Source organism: Hibiscus syriacus, unplaced genomic scaffold, assembly GCF_006381635.1.
Source record: "Hibiscus syriacus cultivar Baekdansim isolate YM2019G1 unplaced genomic scaffold, ASM638163v2 tig00117048_pilon, whole genome shotgun sequence".
NCBI classification, from domain to species: Eukaryota; Viridiplantae; Streptophyta; class Magnoliopsida; order Malvales; family Malvaceae; genus Hibiscus; species Hibiscus syriacus.
Window position 1 is genome coordinate 13,279,716 of NW_024063538.1, and position 21,236 is coordinate 13,300,951.

Sequence of the window (21,236 nt, forward strand, 5' to 3'; positions counted from 1 at the left end):
GCAACCAACACCCATTAAACATCCTCCATGGTTTGTTATTTCCATTCATATTGTTAATAATTTTTCATTTACTAACTTTGATTTATTTTGCAGCAACTTGTTTCATCCTTATAGTGAAGTAGTACCAACCTTAAAGGCAATCATTCGGAGAGGCACAAAGGTGAAAGGACATGATCATTTAAATCAGCACCAAGGAGTCATTCAAAGAACAATTATTTTCACCAAGATACGTGATGACTCCAACCAAGAGACAAACCTTTTTACCAACAAGCATGGTGAATTAAAAGGATGAATTGAAGAGATAGAGGTCCTTTCCAAGCATTATGATTATTCAAAGAATAAAATAAAAGGATCAAGTTGGTTCGTGAAGGGATATGTCTTTTCCATTCAAAGGACATGTGATGGTTCCCAAACATTCTGTCCTCCTATTAAAGGACGTGAAGTTACCAGATTTGAAGCCAAGAGGTTGACCATATCATGTAAATCATCTATTGGAGGAAAACATAAGGATTCAATCCTTTATACATCAAGAAGGTCTTCAATGAGAAACTACTTCGATTTGAGGACAAATCGCCTAAAAGAAGGGGAGGATCATACGATCCAAACTAGCTCCAACTTTCTCTATGACTTGAACACACCATGGATGTTCTTCAAAGCTATTTATAAGGGAGTTCTTCATTACCCTATCTTATATTATATCATTTATACATTCTATTCTATCATAAGCATTCATTCACATGTTAGTATAAATTATGATATTATTATTTCCATCATATGTTTAGTTAATCATGTCTTTCATATCATTCAAATATATGTTATGATTACATATCATTTCTTAGGATATTATTATTACATGTTTCCATTTATCATTTATGAATACCATGTTATATGATATTCATGCATACAACATATTCACATCTTTATAATTGATGCACAATGTTATTTCAAGTATGTTAAGTATGTTATATTAGTCTTGCATTCATTTAAGCATGATACAATTCATTCGTGAAATGGCAGAATGCTTAATCATTGATTTGTTAGCTCACATGCATTCATTTTAGCTCCTAGGTCTTATACGTTAGCTTACATATGTTATATCATTATGTACTTAGCTCATGACATGCATTCATAGCTCATATCACTCAAAAACCTCACGACAACATGCATTTTACCTTAAATGAGCTCACACATTGCTTATTTTATTTGTTTGGTGATTCCTATAGGTGAAACACAAAACAAGGCGTATTATGGTAGCTTGGCTAGCTAAAAGGAAAAGCACAACAACTCACACTAGCTCATGAACATTATGGCAACTCATTTCATCACATAAGGAGCTTAAACTTAGTTGGAGGAGCTAGCATGTAGTTGAACTTAGCTGGAGGAAAGCTTTGGACCAAATTACTGAAAAGTGGACTAGAGGTAGCTGGAAGTAGCTGGGAGAGTAGCTGAGGAGTTGAGAAGACCAAAGCTAACTAGCTTGAGTTCATCAAGCTATAACTCACCTAGTTAGCTACCAAGACACTCACCTAGCTTACCTTGAAGCTAGTTCATATCTAGGCTGCCCAATGGATGCCATGTCACCTAGATGCATGTTGGAAGCTAATTCACGCCTAGTTGTTGCCTATCTTCATTCCATGGACTTCAAGACATCATCCTATGGTTGCAACCTCATCAAAGAATAGCAAGAAGACCCATGTACATTCATGTAGGCTGCCATGTGCATCATTCAAGCATATGCACTCCATGTGACATCAAATTGGCGCCAAAACACCAAGGGATGCTTCCTATTCGGCCAAAAACTCTTTCCTCTTCATTTTGGCACCCAAATAACTTCCAAATGCATTCAAATCATCCTTAGGGCCGAACCAACACATAACCATTCGGCTAAGAGCATGTATTTTCATTAAAGTCTTGTTTTTTTCATTAAAAATAATGTCATTTTAGGAAGGTACAAGGGCTGGCCGAACCAACATATACCTATTCGGCCAAGTCCCTTCAAAAACTATAAATAGGCCATTATATTTCATTTGTAAATAGACCATTTTTATTAATCAAAGTGAGATTATTCTCTTCCTTAAGTCCTGGTGACTTTTTATCGACTTATCAAGTATTTTATACTTGTGGCGTCAACCCTCTTCTTTCATCTTGATACTTCTGGTTCCTAGTTCATATAACTAGTGGGTCAAAGTACTTTACACCACCCCTTGAAGAAACAATATAAAGATTGGGTCTTTGTTCTCTATAGCATTGGTTCTTCTTTGAGCATTCTTCAAGATACTATACTCACCACCATCCTTTTTGTTTCATCGCCATAACCATAACCATTCAATCATCTTCCGCTTCCATCTCTCATTTATTAAATAGCCTACCTATTAAACCATACGTTTACCACCCTTATCCATTCTGTTTTGAGCCATTCACTTGTGCAGGTTGTTTTGCTTCCTTCCTAGATCCACAATCAAACGAGAAGGTAGAATTACCTTACATCAAACTCAACCACGTTCGCAATGTCTGGATTAAGTACCACTAGGAATCTTGCCAATCTGGCTTCTCGATCCTCATCGATGTTGGCTCGAATCATGGCCACCTCCATCTCTTTGTGATAATCTTCAACACTTCGATTACCTTGTGAAAGGTTTTGAAGAAGGTTGAATAACTTCTGATGGTAGTGGGTTGGAATGAATCGTCTTCACATCACTGCTTTTATTTCATCCCATGTAGTTATAGGATGTTCTCCATTGCGTCTCCTACTTGATGTCAATTGATCCCACCATATTAGTGCATAATCCATAAACTCAAGGGCAGTGAGTTTTACCTTATTGAGTTCGGAATAATCATGGCACCCGAAGATGTGCTCTACCTTCTTTTCCCATGCTAGGTAAGCCTCGGGATCCGTATTGCCTTGGAATGGTGGAATGGAAATCTTGATATTAACAAGATTATCATCCATTAATGGACGAAACCTTTGGGGCCTTATACCTCGATTTCCCATTCTTTGTTGTGATGCATGATCTTCTTCTGGTCTTTCCACTTATTCATTTCCTCCTTAATTGACATCTTCTTGCTCTCGAAATCCTTGAGTACGCTTTTCTTCAATACGGTCAATACGTTCATGGAGAGGTTCCAACTCTTCCCTCAAAATCCTAGTCAATTCACGCACCATGGCTTACATTTGTAGGTTTGGTTTAACGGTACCTGTAACTTAACAATTGTCTCCTGAATGATGAGACATAATTATTAATAAAAAAATAACCTCACACAACAAAAAACCTCACCAAACACTCTAAGAAAAGTCACTCCCACTCGTGTTTCACTCAGGATGGCTTTTAATCTTAATGATCACTCTTGCCTTTTACTACTCGTGCTTTGATTTCAAGTCCTTTTGGGAACTTCCTCAAGGTTTACAAGGTCTAGTGGACTTCGGTTGAAATAATTATGGTTTGGTAGTAATGATTGTGAAAAGAAAATGGCTACAAGGAAAAGAGATGGTAAATAAAGGTAAAAATTGAGTAATTGAATATAAAGATGAAGTAAATATTTTTTTAAAGATGAAAAGAATTACCCCCTCCCTCTTTAAACTTTTTTTTCTTTATTTCTTTTCTTTATTAACCCGGAAGAGAGAAAAATGATACGCTTACTGAATCGACTAGCTTTGATGCCAAATGATATGATCTCGATTATGTGTTTCGAGTCATTTATGTGAATGCCTGATCGTGATTCTAGTAAAAAAACCCCGTAATGATAGCTTGAACTCTGAAAATTGCATAAATATAACATAAGAAGGAAATAATATAAAATAATAATTGAAATGATGGAATGAAAAGAACGAGGAAGTTGTTTGAAGGTGATGGAAGGGTGATGGTTGTTGTGGTTTAATGATAATGAAAATAGATGGTGAAGTATGAATGGCGTTGTCGTGGCAAATGCCGTTGTCGTGGTAAGTGTTGTAAGGTTAAAGCGGATTGTTACCCGTTAGCTATTTGGAACTAAGAACCAACAACATAAAAAAATAGAATCAAAATGGTAGGGTATGGAACGTGACCCACTAGCTATATATGAGCTAGGAAACAACGCTATAACAAAAGGAAATGGATGAAGACTACAAGATTATCTTAAAGTCGATAAAGTTCTACAAGAGAACAAGAATGAAAGCAACCTCTCAAAGATGTTTTATATATTCAAATGTGTGTCTACAAATGATCCCAAAGGTGCCTATTTATAGTATTTCTAAGAAGCATATGAAAAGACTCAAAAAATGAAAACATTCTCATTAATTTAGCAATAAAATGCACTTGAATGCTTTGTCTTCTTATTTTCAAAGTTGTATGAATATTCTAGATCATTTTGGGATGAATTTAGACATTTAAGCTGAAATGAAAAGACTCAAAAAATGAAAACATTCTCATTAATTTAGCAATAAAATGCACTTGAATGCTTTGTCTTCTTATTTTCAAAGTTGTATGAATATTCTAGATCATTTTGGGATGAATTTAGACAATTTGAAGCTGAATTTGGCCTTAATTTCGTCCAAGGGGAGGAAGACTCTTGTTATTCCATGTTGAAAATCGTCTTGATAAGTGAATTAAATCACCCTTCATTGCATGCTTCCTTGAAGAATATGAATAGCCCTTGAACTTAGATGATAACAATCAGCTTTGAATGCCTTTAATAGGTGAATTAAGAGTCCTTCAATTGCTTGTCACTTGGCTGAAGTTGAAAAGACTCTCCCTTGGCTCAAACTCATCCAAATCATCCATATATAAAATTCCCGTAACAATTCCAGCCTGCACTGTCTTCAATAAATCGATCATATCTCAAGCTCCCGATGTCGGATTAAGGTTATTCAAAAGGCATTGGAAAGCTAGGAGATATAGATATAATGTCAAATTCATTTATAGAACCAAACACATATGTATCACATCCAGAATTGGAAGACATTCTTACTAACATTCTTGCATATGATGAAACCATTCAACTTCTGTCATGCACCTAGACACAAAGGTTAACTTTATTCAATATTTAATTGAAAACATGCATGAAACAATTAAGATTTAATCTAATAAATGAACTAATTTGATGAATGAACTAGATGATTTAAATGCAATGCATGCTTGAATGAACAACACACTTATTAAATTCAATGAATGTTATGCAAACTTTAAATTCTCATGCAAATTCATGCATAAGCAAACTAAAATGTTCCTCCCTTATTATTCCTTCTTCATCACATTCCAAACATGATGTGAACATACTCTCCATGGCTGCTTGAAACTCCTTAGCCCTTGCTCGTGTGATGAGGCCACTTGGGTACTTCTCCGGGTCTTTGCCTAATGGCGATATTATTACTTGTATTAATCAAAAAGGTCTAGTTACAAATATAGGAAATGGAGGGGTATGACCAAATGATTACAAGGGGTTTCAGGCAGGCCTTGTGCCTTTTTAAAATGACATAATTGAATGCTAAATAAAGATGATGGTTTGGTTTAAATGGAGGGTGATATCCCTTGGCCGAATAGCTCTTGTGTCCCTTCAAGTTGGTGCCAAATTGGATGGGAGATGATGCTTGGCCGATTAGAAAGAGGGCTCTTCATCTTGGCGCCTAAATGATACCATATGCAAGGCATATGGGGGCTGGTCATATGGCACGCACATGGGTGATCTAGGGAATCTTGTGGTGCAGCCTTGTGATGTAAGGCTCTTCTGATGCCTTAACAAATTGATTGTGGATCTAGGAAGGAAGCAAAATAACCTGCAAAGTGAATGGCTTGAAATAGAATGGTTAAGGGTGGTAAACGTATGGGTGATTAGGTGGGCTGTTTAATTGAGAGATGGAAGCGAAAGATGGTTGATATGCCTACGGTTATGATTTATGAAATAAAAGGATGGTTGTGAGGATAGTATCTTAAAGAAGACTCAAAGAAGAACCAATGTTATATAGAGAAAAGACCCAGACTTTATATTGCTTCTTTAAGGGGTGGTATGAAGGTCTTCTTGCTTTGCTTTGATGAGGTTGCAATAATAGGATGATGTATTAAATTCCATGGAATGAAGATAGGCAACAACTAGGTGTGAATTAGCTTCCAACGTGTATCTAGATGACATGGCATCCATTGGGCAGCCTAGAGATGAACTAGCCTCAAGGTAAGCTAGATGAGTGTCTTGGTAGCTAACTAGGTGAGTTATAGCTTGATAACCTCAAGCTAGTTAGATTTGGTCTTCTCAGCTCCTTAGCTACTCTCCTAGTTACTTCCAGCTACCTTTAGTCCATTTTTAAGCACTTTGGTCCAAAGCTCTCCTCCAACTAAGTTCAGCTACATGCTAGCTCCTCCAGCTAAGTTGAGCTTTCATTAGTGTTCCACGAGCTGCCATGATATTTGCGAGTTGCATATGACGTCCAAATACTCTACCAAGCTGCCTCATCGTGCATCACACTCCAATATACCTATATGTGCAAGGAAACAAGGTAAGTCCATGATATTGAGCTGTTATGAGCTAAATACCTTGCTGACATGTATGATTATGGTGATGTGAGCTATGTTTGAAGGTCATGAGCTAATTATATCATCTCAAAATATGTGTAAGATAATGCATGAAGCTTAGAGCTAATATAAATGCATATGAACTAATGAAATGATTTATAATGATGTTGCCTTGATGTATATATGATAATCATGCTTAATATGATTATAAGACTACCCTAACATGCTTATAACATTGTGTATCAATCATAAAGATATGGGTATATGTTGTATGCATGAATATCATATAACATGGTATTCATAAATGACAAATGGAAACATGTAATAATAATCCTAAGAAATTATATAATCATAGCATATATTTGAATAATATGAAAAACATGATCATAAAACATAGGATGAAAATAATAATGATAATTTATACTAACATGTAATGCATGCTTATGATAAATAAATGTAAATGATATAGTATAAGATAGGGTAATGAATAACTCCCTTAGAAACAGCTTTGAAGAACATTCATGGTGTGTTCAAGTCATGGAGGAAGTTGGAGCTAGTTTGGATCATATCACCTTGTGCATGGGATGATGGCTGGTCATGTACTCCATCGTGAGCGTGCATGTGTCTCCCCCAAGCTAGCTTGAGTGTGGAGCTAGCTAGAAAGCATGGGGTTGTTTGTGAACAATCTTCCTAGCCAAGTCGTTGTGAGCTCCATAACAGCATGTTCAGCTACCATTGATATCATTTTTGACAGCTCTGCTCCAAATAGTCCAACTAGCTGAGTTTAGCTTGCCTTGAGCTCCTCCAACTGAATTGATCTTTCCTTAGTGTTCCATGAGCTGTCATGTACTTTATGAGTTGTTTGTGAGCTGCATATGATGTCCAAATAATCCACTAAGCTACCCCAACGTGTTCTATGATCCAATGTACCTACATGTGCGAGGAAACAAGGTAAGTCCATGGCATTGAGTTGATATGAGCTAAATACCTTGCTGTCATGCATGAATATGATAATTTGAGCTATGATTGAAGGTCATGAGCTAATGTATAAAGCCTAAGAGCTAATATGAATGCATATGATCTAATAAAAATGAATTATAAGTATGTTGCCGTAATGTATATGTGATAATTCATGCTTAAATGGATGCAATATTAATCTTACATACTTATAACATTGTGTATCAATCATAAAGATGTGGGTATATGATACAGTTCAACTTAGCCTCACTTGGATGGATGGTGAAGTTAAGGTTGTACCTTTGATTGTTCGATCTAGGAATGAAACAAGGATCATGCACAAACAAGAAAGCTAGAAAAATAGTTAAATAGAAGTAATGAAATGGTAAGGTAAATATGGCAGCGGAAAATATATATAAGTTGGTGATATGTTTAAAGGAAGTGATGAAGTATGGTAATGGAAGTAGAATGAAGGTGATGGGATGAATATAAAAATTAGTATCTCAAAGAAGAACCAATGTTAAAGAACAAAGACCCAAACTTTATATTGCTTCTTTAAGGGATGGTAAATAAGGACTTTGACCCACAATCTATAAAGAGATAGGAACCAGAAGTATCTGGGTGACATAGATAGGGGTGACACCACAAGCATAAGCTTGATAAGTCAATAAAGTTCACTTAAGAACTAAAGAGAGAAACTCTCAAAAATATTTGATTAAACAAAGTGAATTGGTGCTTACAAATGAAATGAAAAGTTATTTATAGGCCTAAGAGATGTCTAGGATGCATATACAAGATTTAATGATTGAATATTCATGGATGAATGTTCATCCTTAAGTAGATACAATGTACGTCCCCTATGCAAGTTCATGGACTAATAAAATAAATGAATGTTCATCCATTTAAGTGAATACATCTTCATAGCCGAATTCATCCTCTCTTGATGTGAACATGTTGGTTCATTTCCTTGCATGAATTTGGAGGAATGTTTCATTGTTTGTTCGGCCCCCTTTGGAATGCATGCACCAAGTGTGAACGTGACTCATAGGCTCCCTTCATGTACTTGGATTTGGTAAATGAGTTTGAAAATAATGCATCCATCTCCATTGAATGTGAACAAGTCCTTTAGCCTCATTATATGATTGTAAACACCATAAATGGATTCATGAAGGTGGAAATGCATCTGGTGTGAACATGGCTTTTCATTTGGTTGTAAATCCCGTACTTATTTCTAGCCTGCACTATATTAATTAATCTGGGCATATATTGAGCTCCCAATATCGGATTGATACGATTCAATGTGTGTTGGAAAGATAAGAGATAGGGGAATAAATTCTAAGAAGAATTCATCACCCAAAGATGCATGGAACATGTTAAAAAATGTAGATCAATCTAACTGACGTGAACTGTCCAACCAACTCTTCAATTGCCTTTAGTCTTCTTAGCATCCAATGAACCTAGAAAAATATAACAATATTAGATAGGAATTGAGCTATGATAATTATGAATTCATGCTTCCACCTATGTTAATAATGCAAATGAGCTAACTATGAATGCATATGCATTGAATGAGTTATATAAAGATGTGAATTAATAAGTCATGCATGAATATCATATATTATACATATAAATGACAGCATATAATATTCAAGCAAAAATTAAGAATAAGATAAACATATTCACATGACATGTAATGTATAAATGAGTAAATAAATAATAAAATAATGTAACCCTTGGAATCAACGAGGCAGAACGTCCATGAAGTGATCATGTGTTGAAGAAGTTTGGTCCTTGGCATGATCACAACATCCCCCCTTCTTTAGAGCGATTTATCCTCAAATCGAAGGCTTTTGCCATTGATTGATCCATTGGTGTAAGAAAGGATGAATGAAGATCATTATGCCTATTAGGGTATGCATGAAATTCATTGAATCCTTCAAGTAGGTAAGGCATGCCAACTTTAGTCTTTGTACCATTCCACATTATGAATCTTGAATAGTTGGATAATGCTCATTTATTTTCCTTGAATTGATGATCACAAGCTAGAACACTTCCATGAAAATGATTTAATGTGCTACAAAATAGAAATAAGTTGGAACATGAAACATCATTATCAATGTGAATGAACGTACAAGATTCATTAAAGTTCATGAATGGAATTTGGTTCGTTGAAACTTCCATTTTATAAGGTTCATTCGATCTTGAGTATAAGGTGAATGTACTTTGAAGGTTAATGAACATGTTCTTTATAATTTCAAGTGATACATCTTTTGGAATTTCAAAAGAAATTATGCTTGAATCATCTTGAATGCCCTTTGGAATAACCTGTAAATTTAAAGAACAAATAGAAGAAAAAAATGATTAGTATAAAGCAAAACTTCCTTCTCCTCACATTCTTTTCTCTCGTGCTCATGTCCCTTTTGAAATTTCTCTTCTTCATACTCTTCTCGTATGCTCTCTTTGCATTCCAGTTCTTTTTGAATTCCACTCTCACACTCATGTGTCTTTTCACACTCAATATTTTCAATATCTCATTTCTTTCTGATTTCCCTCCATGTTATTTGTTTCTCACGTGAAACTTCTCACTTTCTTTCTTCATGGCTTTAGTTTTCTTCCATTCCTCTATACGTGATTTTGACGATAACTTGGCATTCATGGACTTGATTTGGCACATTGTAACCAACGCGATCTTCTCCCTTGGTGTTTTGAATGAATATTGTTGGAAAACTCATCATACAATGCTCGTTTATCAAACTGCCAAGGACGTCCAAGGAGTAGATGGCTTGAATTCATAGAAACAACATCAAACAAGACTTCATCTTCATATCTCCCAATTGAAAATGAGACAAGTACTTGCTCTATGACTTCTAACTCTTCATCTTCATTTAATCCTTGCAAAACATATGGACTGGGATGTTTGAATGTTATAAGCCCCAACTTCTCAACCATGTATGTGCTTGCATGATTTGCACAACTACCACCATCATTGGCTACAAAGCATACTTTATCATTCATATTAAAACGAGTATGAAATGGATTCCTCCTTTGCTGTCCATATTCTATTCGAAATATGGGAGAATTGTTAGTGAAAAATTAATAGTTGAATAAGATGAAAGGACCTTACCAATAATAACTCACAAATCCTCACGATCACTCCAAACAAAAATGATGATGCTCCACTCAACGCTCGTGTTTGCACTCGGGAATATAGATTGGCTTTTTCAATTCCCCTTCTGATCTCACACACTCGATTAGCCTTTTTCCACTCGTTCCTCTCTTCTAAAGTTCTTAAAAGAACTAACTCGAGACCTTTCAAGTGCTATAGACGTCGGCTGAATTATTCGTTAGTATAGAGGAAAAAAAATAGAAAGGTAGAAGGATTAAATAATGAAGGGTGGTCTTATAAAAGGAAGAAAAATAAAGAAAGGTTCACTTACTATGCAAAGATACTCACCACCTTCCTAGAAGAACAATCAAAGGTCTTGAAGACTTCCTTAGGATTGGATGAAATAATAATGCTGCTTGTCACCTTTGGCACTTCTTTGCATTTTGATTTCTTTGTTTCCTTTCTTTAGTTTTTCTTCACTTGGAATCCCTTGTTGATGTTGGGATTAACTTAATGATTTTTTCTTTTGGCACTTCTCTTTTTGCTTTTCTTTTTATTGAATGGTAGGATGTTGCTTTTGCTTGTTCTTGTTGCAATCCACCTTAGCTCCGATTACCATATGATACAATTCAACCTAGCCTCACTTGGATGGATGGTGAAGTTAAGGTTATACCTTTGATTGTTCGATCTAGGAAAGCAACAAGGATACTGCACAAACAAGAAAGCTAAAAAAAATAGTTAAATGAAAGTAATGAAATGGAAAGATAAATATGGCAGCGGAAAATATATAAGTTGGTGATATGTTTAAAGGAAATGATGAAGTATGGTAATGGAAGTAGAATGAAGGTGATGGGATGAATATAAAAAGTAGTATCTCAAAGAAGACTCAAAGAAGAACCAATGTTAAATAACAAAGACCCAAACTTTATATTGCTTCTTTAAGGGATGGTAAACAAGGACTTTGACCCACTATCTATAAAGAGAGACAGGAACCCGAAGTATCAGGGTGACATAGATAGGGGTGACGCCACAAGCATAAGCTTGATAAGTCGATAAAGTTCAGTTAAGAACTAAAGAGAGAAACTCTCACAAATATTTGATTAAACAAAGTGAATTGGTGTTTACAAATAAAATGGAAAGCTATGCATAGGCCTAAGAGATGTCTAGGATGCATATACAATATTTAATGATTGAACATTCATGGATGAATGTTCATCCTTAAGTAGATATAATGTACGTCCCCTACGCAAGTTCATGGACTAATAAAATAAATGAATGTTCATACATTTAAGTGAATACATCTTCATAGCCAAATTCATCCTCTCTTGATGTGAACATGTTGGTTCATTTCCTTGCATGAATTTGGAGGAATATTTCATTGTATGTTCGGTCCCCTTTGGAATGCATGCACCAAGTGTGAACGTGACTCATAGGCTCCCTTCATGTACTTGGATTTGGTAAATGAGTTTGAAAATAATGCATCCATCTCCCTTGAATGTGAACAAGTCCTTTAGCCTCATTGTATGATTGTACATGCCATAAATGGATTCATGAAGGTGGAAATACATCAGGTGTGAACATGTCTCTCATTTGGTTGTAAATCTCGTATTTATTTCCAGCCTGCACTGTCTTAATTAATCTGGGCATACATTGAGCTCCCAATATCGGATTGATACGATTCAAAGTGCGTTGGAAAGATAGGGGATAGGGGAATACATGCTAAGAGACTTCATCACCCAAAGATTCATGGAACATGTTCAAAAATGTAGATCAATCTGACTGACGTGAACTGTCCAACCAACTCTTCAATTGCCTTTAGTCTTCTTATCATCTAATGAACCTAGACAAAGTATGTAAACAAATAATTAGATAGGAATTGAGCTATGATAATTATGAATTCATGCTTCCACCTATGTCAATAATGCAAATGAGCTAACTATGAATGCATATGCATTGAATGAGTTATATAAAGATGTGAATTAATAAGTCATGCATGAATATCATATATTACACATATAGATGACAGCATATAATATTCAAGCAAAAATTAAGAATAAGATAAACATATTCACGTGACATGTAATGAATAAACGAGTAAATAAATAATAAAATAAGGTAAAACTCCCTTGGAATCAACAAGGCAGAACGTCCATGAAGTGATCATGTGTTGAAGAAGTTTGGTCCTTGGCATGATCGCATCAGTATATGTTGTACGCATGAATATCATATAACATGGTATTCATAATAAATGATAAATGGAAACATGTAATAATAATATCCTAAGAAATGATATGTAATCATAGCGTATATTTGAATGATATGAAAGACATGATGAACTGAACATAGGATGGTATAAATGATATGATAATTTACACTAACATGTGAATGCATGATTATGATAGAATAGAATGTATAAATGATATAATATAAGATAAGGTAAGAAAGAACTCTCTTAGAATCAGCTTTGAATAGCATCAATGGTGTGTTCAAGTCATGCAGAAAGTTGGAGCTAGTTTTGATCGTATCATCCTCTCATTCTTTTATGCGATTTGTCCTCAAATCGAAGTAGTTTCTCATTGAAGACCTTCTTGATGTAGGATGTATTGAATCCTTATGTTTTCCTCCAATAGGTGAATCACACGAAATGTTCAACCTCTTGGCTTCAAATCTAGTAACTTCACGTCCTTTGATGGGAGGACACAATGTTTGGAAACCATCACATGTCCTTTTATTCAAAAATTGTGTCTTGTACTCCAAAGGTTGTATCCTTTCAAAAGATTGTATCTTTTCACTCTTACTCCTTGCATCATCGTGATGGTTGGTGAAGAAATTTGACTTTTGATCTCCTTCAAGCAAGTGTATAAAGTCAACAACTTTAAGCTTTGTGCTCTTCCAGATGATGGCCTTTAAAAATATGGACAATGCTTGCTTCACACCATCGTAGTGACTGAATTTGATGTACCAATCAAACTCAAAATGAAAAATGATCTTTCCATCATAGATTGATTGGATAACACCACTTATACTAATCAAATTGCTGCAAAATGAATTAAAGTTATAAAATAAAAAACTAATAACAAAATGAATAGAATTAGGAAACCAGGGAGGATGTTTAATGGGCATTGGTTGCTTAATGTTGGAAATCTCCATTGGTTATTGAATTCCATTCAATATATGCAATGTACTTGGATTATCAATGATCCCATTCCTTGGCACTTCAAGTGGTATATCCTTTGGAACGTCAAAGGACATAACTGCAGGATCTTCAAAAGACATATCGTGTGGATCACCAAAGGTCATGACTATTAGTTCCTCAAAAGACATGTTTCTTGAATCTTTAACTTGAAGTGACATGTCTCTTGGATTATCCTGCAAGGAAAAAGAAATAGTAGAAGAAGATTTGTTAGGTAAAATTTATCCTTCACTCTGCTTCTCTTCTCTACACCCATCATTTTCAAATATGCCATTTCAATTTGCTCCACTACTTGCAAAACATCCTTTTCAACTTCAACAGATTTATTTCCAATTCTTCTTGTCTCCTCAAAATGTTCTTCTTCAAAGCTTCTTTTTATGGCCTTTATTTTATCCCATGCTTCTATACGTGACTTAAGGGTCACTTGACATTTGTGGACTTGACTTGGAAGCAGAGGTGCCAATATGATTTTCTTTCCTAGACGTTGGAAGGAATACTTATTGGAAAATCCATCATGAGTAGCCTTCTTGTCAAATTTCCAAGGCCGTCCTAATATAATGTGGCTTGCACTGGGCACCACGTCACAGAGAACTTCATCATTGTATCTTCCAATTGAGAAAGGTACAAGAACTTGTTTGGTTACCTTCGCTTCCCCCACATCATTAAGCCATTGAAGTTTGTAAGGATGAGGATGCTTGGAAGTCTTTAGACCCAACTTTTCCACCATGTGAGTACTTGCTACGTTTGTACAAATTCCTCCATCAATGATCACCACACAAACTTTATCTCCCACGTGACATTTTGTATGGAAGATATTCTCTCTCTCTGTTCATCTTCTTAACTTTGAATGTTCAAAGTCCTTTTGACTACAAAGATGTTGGATGGAAGAGACATGTTAGCAAATAAGAAAAAAGGAAATGTGTATAGGACCTTACCAATAATGCTCTCACAAAGCCTCACAAATTCACTCCAAGAAAACTTGAATGTCACTTGATCCGCTCGTGTTTGCACTCTAGGACTTCAAGGTTTTTACAGTCCTCTTCTGTTCTCACATTCTCAAGCCTTTTTCCTCTCAATTCTCTTTATCCCAAGTTCTAAATGAATTTACTCAAATTTTTATCAAGTAAAGCTTACTTGTTGTGCGTCGGCTGTAAAATGGTTAGTATGAATGGAATACAAAATATAATGAAAATGGTGGCTTAGAAATAGAAAGAAGAGAACAAAAAGGGTTACTTACACAAAGTCACTTTACAACCTTCTATCACCACAATCAATTTAAAGGCTTACTTGAATGGTTTGGTGATGAGAATTGTTGTTGTGTGCTTTCAACTTTTCTTTCATTCTTTTTTTCCTCTTTTTCTGAGAGCTTGATTTTTTCTTCTTTTTGGAGTGCTTCAATTTATTTTGCTGATTTTTTTTTATATTTTCGTTCACTTACACTTCACTTGCACTTCTTTTTGGTATTTTTGTTGTTGTTGTTGTTGCACATTGCTTCTTCCACCAAAGCTCTGATTACCTCTTGATGTAAGGAACTATTACCTTATCGATTGATTGTTGATCTAGGAAGGAAGCAAAACAACCTGCATAAGTGAATGGCTCAAAACAGATGGTTAAGGGTGGTCAACGTATGGGTGAATAGGTAGGCTATTAAAATAATGAGTGATGAAAGCGGAAGATGGTTGATATGGCTATAGTTTATGGTTGATGAAACAAAGGGATGGTTATGAGGTAATACCTTAAAGAAGACTAAAAAAAGAACCAATGCTATAGAGAGCAAAGACCCATACTTTATATTGCTTCTTTAAGGGGTGGTATAAAGGACTTTGATGTAAGCTGATCTACACGCTTTGGGAGAAGAGAGTAGATAGCCTTATTGTGTCCCGATCTAGGATTGACAAGTACTGATGTCCTTGAATTATAAGCTTGGCTGCAACATAGATAAGAAAAAGAAAATGATTAATAAAGGAAGATTAATGAAACGATAAAGATAAGGAATGAAATGAAATAAATAAAGGATAGAGATGGCTGCGGAATTGATGGTCTTGATGGATGAAGATGATGGTGTTGATGATGAAATGGAGATGGTGTTGTTGCTGTATCTCAAACACGCCAAAGAAGAAATAATTCTAAGGAGCACAATCCCGGTCTTCACAAACTAGTTTGAGGGGTGTGATAGTGTCTTCAACCCACTAGATATTAATCTAGGAATTTAGGAATCAGGATGGAAGAATGACCCCACAAGTATAGGAATTATAATTGTTTAATCGATAAAGTTCACAAAGAACTTTGAAGAGAAATAACTCACAGGAGTAATTTTTATATATGAGATGAGATGATTACAAATGATGGCAAGCAACTCTATTTATAGGAAATGAGAGGGCTTGGCCGAATGGTTACATAGCTATTCGATTGATATATGACTTTTAATGAAAGTACATAATGCTTAAAATGAATGATTGAGTCCTTTGGGCTTGTGATGGTTCGGCTAACCCTTTATAAAGGTACTTGATGATTCAACTAAGGATGGGAAGATATCTCCCTTGGCCGAATGGTGATGTATCTCCTCATGTTGGCGCCAAAAACTCTCATGTGTATGGCATGTGTGTGGGCGAATAGGCATGGAGCTTTATATAATGTTTCTTGGTGTTTTAAGCCTCCATTGGTTACAACTTCTTCACTAGCATGCTCTTAGATGAAAAGGCATATTCATGGGCAGCATCATTCATGAAAGGTCACAATGTTTGGGAAAGGTAACCCTTCATGTTTGAGCTACTTATGGTGTGAATGAGCTGGAGGTGAGCTGGCCATAGGTAACTTGTAGCATGGTGAACGTTATGGCAACTCCTTGTGAAAAAGGTACCTCTTGAGGTAGCAACTATTCGCGAAAAGGTACGATTTCACAAATTTTGACTTAGGACATATTTGAAGTGTCCCAATGGTGATGATGTTGGTACAGCTCCCAACTGAATTGAAGTCATCTTGCAGCTCAAATCTTCAGCTCACGGGTCTCTGGACAACTTCTCACCAATGGTTCCTTATGCTTTCCTAAACGTCCCTATGTAAGTTTCCTTGCTGTTACATGCTCCATTTAGCTCTAATGTAGCTCCCAAGTTATGGTCGAATGTAGCTATACACATAACATAAAGAATTAAGTTAAGTATATGAACTTATATAATGTAATAAGGATATGCATATTATAAATATGTGAACTATAGGTTATAATAATAACTCATACATCATATGATAATGAATGAATATTATTATAACTATAGATTATATGCATGAATATAAATCAGTGATACAAACCATGAATGCACATGTTATGATAAGACTAATATGCAAAAATATAATCATAATAATATATAATGCATAAATGAGTAAATATAATATAACGTAAGGTAGAACTCCCATATATTTGAGCTTGATGGATCTTCAATGATGTATGTTATGGAGAAAGTTGGTGCTAGACAGGATCACATCATCATCCCCTTCTTTTTGGCGATTTGTTCTCAAATCGAAAGGTTACTTCTCCTTACTGTATGTCCATTCAAACGTTGTTGGTTTGTTTTAAAAATGTATCCATTCAATATCAACTTGTTCAAGACATTCCCTTTTGAAAAGATCTATGAAATGATCCTTGTGAAAAGTTATGAACCTTGAATTAGTACCATGAACCTCCTTGTCCTGGAAAGAAAGAAGACTTTTATAAGTAAGGGAAATATTAATCATTACATAGTTAAAGGTATACTCCCTTTTCACATCTTTTGGATGGCCAAAAGTGATGTCTTTTGAATCATAATATATGTTGCTTTTAACGATCATGTCCCCAAAAGTCATGTTCTTTGGTCCTCCAATAGGTGTATTCATTGAATCATGAAAGGTTATAACTCTTAGAATGGAAATGTCCTTAGAATCCTCATAAGTTACATTCTTTGGATGATAAAATGTCTCCCTTTGCCTTGCAACTCTTGGCACTTTGAAGGTCATGTCCCCTAGTCACCCAATTTGACAAGTTGTGTCGCTTGGAACATTCAATAAATCAAAGAAAAAATCTACAATTTCATGGTTAGAATAATCATCCTTGATCTTTCGTTTTCATCCATAGGCATTCTCGAATGACCTTGCCATCACCCAGTGATAAGATAAGACCATAGTTATGAATCAAATTACTGCAAAATAAATCAAAACATGTAAAGGAAAAGCTATTGACAATATGAATAGAAATATCAAACCAGGGTGGATGTTTAATGGGTGTTGGTTGTTGAATTATTTTATGGATTGACAATGCACTTGGATTGTCAATGAACACAACTCTTGGAACTTCAAGTGATGCTTCTTTTGTAACTTCAAATGGCATAACCTTTGTAATATCAAGAGACATGTTTTGGGAATCACCAAAAGTCATGGCTATTGGTTCTTCAAAATTCACATCTTTTGGTTTTCCAAAAGCCATGATTTTTGAATCATCTCCTTGAAAAGATATATCTCTTGAATTATCATGCAAAACAAAAGAGAGAATAGGAGATGAAGTAAGGTTAGATAAAAATTGGTCTTCACTCTCCTCTTTTCTTCCAGATTGATTCTTTTTAATTCCAATGGTTTTGGCATCCATTCTCTGTTCATCATTTTCAACTCCATCATTTTGTTCAACTTTAAAATGCTTTTGATCATTTGAATATTTCTCTAAACATTCTTCAGTTGCATTGTCTTTAAGTTGTTCATTCATTGTTTCAATGTTCTTCTCCAAAGTGTTTTGATCTTCATTTACTCGTCTAGGAGATAGTGGAGTCAAGATGATTTTTCTTTCATTGTGAAAGAAAGAGTATCGGTTTGAGAAACCATCATGGATAGTCCACTTGTCAAATTGCCATGGCCTCCCCAATAGTAAATGACTCATATGCATGTGCACCACGTCACATAGAATCTCTTCTTTGTAACTTCTAAGTGAGAATGGAACAAGTACTTGTTCAGTAACCTTCAATTCTTCCTTTCCATGCAACCATTACAATTCATATGGGCTGGAATGTTTAATCGTTGTAAGCCCCAATTTATTCACCATGTATGTGCTTGCAATGTTTGTACAACTTCCTCCATCAATAGCTACAATACACACTTTACCATTTACATGGCAACGAGTGTGAAAGGTGATGTAAGGCACTTGTACCTTGTCAATTGATTGTGAATCTAGGAAGGAAGCAAAACAACCTTCATAAGTGAATGGCTAAAAACATATGGTTAAGGGTGGTAAATGTATGGTGAATATGTAGGCTATTTAAATAATGAGTGATGGAAGCAGAAGATGGTTGATATGGCTATGGTTTATGGTTGATGAAACAAAGGGATTGTTGTGAGGTAGTATCTTAAAGAAGACTCAAAGGAGAACTGATGTGATCCTGAATAGCACCAGTTTTATCCATTATTTTATCACATCATGGACATTCTACCTTGTTGATTATAATGGAGTTCTTCCTTATTTTATAATATATTTACTTATTTATGCATACATTTTCATGTTAAATGTAAAGGATATGGCAGTGCACCAGTTTTATCCAGTGGACAGTTCACGTCACCCATATTTATCACCATTTCTGGACATGTTCCAAGCATATTTGGGTAATAAAGTCTTCTTAACATTTGTTTCAATATTTCTTAGATTTCCAACGCACTTTGAATCAAATCAGTCTGATATGTGGATCTCGAGAGATGTTCAAATTACTGAAGATAGTGCATGCTGGAAATAAGTACGGGATTTGTAGCTATTCATCTCCTTCAATGGACTTATGCTTGAGAGGCCTTAATGGAGAACATGCCACATGTTAGGACTTTGATAAATTAAAACTTTGTGAGTTATTCTCTCAAATTGGTTCTTCTTAGAACTATTTTCTTGAGATTTCAAGATTGTTCTTGTTGTGTTAAGTTTGTGATACTTAGGGTTCTTAGATTACTATCTAAAGGGTCCAAGTCCTTGAACATTGGACGTATAAGGTTCGGGTTTATACTCTTTAGTATAGGTTCTTCCTTGTTCTTTGTTATTATCCAATTTCCAACATCCTAAATTCCATTACCTCATCTATCAATTATCATTCCTTATTCAAATTTCGTTCATATCCATATCCATATAACCCCAACATCATCCTTACTATCAAGTGAGTTTGCTGCCGAGGAATTGCCCTCCTTCTAGCGCCATAAGATACGAGTCAGTCCGTCGATTGAGGACCTCTTCGATTGTACCGGATCTAGAACGAAGTAAGCAATTCCTCGGCAGCAAACTCACTTGATAGTAAGGATGATGTTGGGGTTATATGGATATGGATATGAACGAAATTTGAATAAGGAATGATAATTGATAGATGAGGTAATGGAATTTAGGATGCTGGAAATTGGATAATAACAAAGAACAAGGAAGAACCTATACTAAAGAGTATAAACCCGAACCTTATACGTCCAATGTTCAAGGACTTGGACCCTTTAGATAGTAATCTAAGAACCCTAAGTATCACAAACTTAACACAACAAGAACAATCTTGAAATGTCAAGAAAATAGTTCTAAGAAGAACCAATTTGAGAGAATAACTCACAAAGTTTTAATTTATCAAAGTCCTAACATGTGGCATGTTCTCCATTAAGGCCTCTCAAGCATAAGTCCATTGAAGGAGATGAATAGCTACAAATCCCGTACTTATTTCCAGCATGCACTATCTTCAGTAATTTGAACATCTCTCGAGATCCACATATCAGACTGATTTGATTCAAAGTGCGTTGGAAATCTAAGAAATATTGAAACAAATGTTAAGAAGACTTTATTACCCAAATATGCTTGGAACATGTCCAGAAATGGTGATAAATATGGGTGACGTGAACTGTCCACTGGATAAAACTGGTGCACTGCCATATCCTTTACATTTAACATGAAAATGTATGCATAAATAAGTAAATATATTATAAAATAAGGAAGAACTCCATTATAATCAACAAGGTAGAATGTCCATGATGTGATAAAATAATGGATAAAACTGGTGCTATTCAGGATCACATCATTCTCCCCTTCTTTTGGGCGATTTGTCCTCAAATCGAAGGGTGACTTCTATTTAGTGTATTTTTCTTTTTTTTTTGTTTCTGTTGCAAGTTGCTTCTTCCACCAAGGCTATGATACCATATGATACGATCCGATCTGCCTTATCGAATTATTGTGGATATATGAAAGAAGCAAAACAACCTGCATAAAATAAATGGTAACAAATGGATTAAAGGAAACTTTAGAAGGAGTATTACCTCGGTAAGAAGACTTTCTACGCTGTTGTCTTTCAATTTTGATGGCCATATGCACCATGTCATCCAACTCGACATAATGCTGTAACTCAACAACGTTAGCAATCTCAAAATTCAACCCTGCAAGAAAACGTGCCATAGTTGCTTCTTTATCTTCCTCCATGTTTGCACGCATCATGGCCATTTCCATTTCCTTGAAATAATCTTCAACACTTCGATTTCCCTGTTTCAA